Source organism: Nannospalax galili, unplaced genomic scaffold, assembly GCF_000622305.1.
Source record: "Nannospalax galili isolate Female #2095 unplaced genomic scaffold, S.galili_v1.0 scaffold635, whole genome shotgun sequence".
In the NCBI taxonomy this organism is placed as follows: domain Eukaryota; kingdom Metazoa; phylum Chordata; class Mammalia; order Rodentia; family Spalacidae; genus Nannospalax; species Nannospalax galili.
The window spans coordinates 351,215-353,002 of record NW_008335836.1 but is presented as its reverse complement, the minus strand read 5'-3'; positions in this window follow the sequence as shown (position 1 = coordinate 353,002).

Here is a 1,788-nt window from a genome sequence, read left to right as displayed (position 1 = left end):
AAAAATATATATAATCATGTGTACCTGTTGTTGTCAAATAGTGGTAAGAATTATAAATCTCATCATTTTTCCCTGTATCATGACAATATGTACAATCTGTATCAAGAGAAAAAAAGCAAAGTAATTTTCTTTAACAGACCTTGTCCTGGGTCAGAGAAGCACATATTTACTGACAACATGAAAAATTTGATTGTTTCATGTCACCACATTCCGTTTTAGTGATTTAACTCTGAGGCTCTTCTGAGTGGAACCTGGAAGCTAGCATTTTCTGTAGTAAGTTCAATCTTAAAATCATCTTATATTTGAGGGAGCAGGAAAAACTATTTTCCCCAAAAATTTTCGGTGGGGTGGGGAGGAATATTATTCACCTAAACCAAAAGGTACTGGACTCCTGAGACCCTGAGTTTTAACACTGTATTCGATTTGTTGATCAAAGCGCTTTTTCTGGAATCATTCATTTTAGAAGACAAAACTTGATTGAGAGAATGTGCATCTTCTATACTGCCTGTTTAGAGTCCACTACCTCTGTACTATGTATTACATTATTAGCATATATAAAGATGATCTCCCCTCACTTTACGTCATATTTGATGGCAACACCACTGAGAATATCCAAAACATTAGAAATCTAACGACCCCTGTAATCTTGCTTTATTTAACTCCAATGGTTTATCATCAGTCGCTAACTACGTCTATTAGAGATGTTCCATTTTCCCATCCCATTAGTCTCATGGATCAGTCTTTGTGCATAGAAAGGAACTTACAAAAAATCCAATAAATGAAAAATAAGGTCTTAGAGCAGATCAGAAGCCCTGTGCATGTTCCATATTCTTACAGAATTTAATAGATTTTCATCCTTTATCCAAAGCCTCTGACCATCCTTAGATAGCAAACTTACTCACAGCTGTTGTCCATAATTCATTTACTGTAGTAATTGTTGTCCAAATTTCATTTACCTCGGAATAGGTTGCCTCCAGATCGTTTCTAACAGGAGTTACAAAGTAAGAAATTATTCTTTACAGAAAGTAACATAATCCTGCCATGAACAATGAGACATTTAGAAATATTTTTTCCTCACAAGGAAATAAAATACCTATTAATTTTCATGCAAATACATAATGCCACACATACATATGAGATTTTCCTCTCCCTTTTGACTTTATATCTTCTATATCAGAAACTATAAATGTAATGACGATGGCATTAAAGAACACCTGTTGCATCGTACAGTGTGAACTCTGTAAGTTGGTAGCTTTTGTTCCTTTACAACGTTCTACTCCAATGCTCAGGAGGCCTCTCAGACTTGGAAGATAGTATTGATGATCCCTTGGGAGATTTAAGATCACAGAAAAAAACTGTAACTCTTCCTCATCCACATTAACCACATACACTCCACAAAATTTGTCGGTTAGTAATGAAGTAATCATTCTCCAAAATTCAACTAAGATTTTGTGAAATTTCTCTCAAGTTCCTCTATATGAGGTTCCTTCTGGACTTTGTTCTTTTCTTCTCTTTTTCAAGAACTTCATTTGTGAATGTAATAAATTTTGATCAAATCCATCCCCAGTTCTACCCCCATCTCCCCATTCCATTTCCCTCACAAATTTGTGTGCTTATTTTAAGACAACTGGTCTACTTAATACTAAAAGTATGTGCATGTGCTGAGGACAAGATACTGCTATAAGGTAGTCTATCAGGACTGCAGAAAACTGGCTGTCCCTTCCCTTCATCCATCAACTGCCAATAGCTTTTCAGTTAGGCATGGGACTTTATTAGCCCCTCCACCAT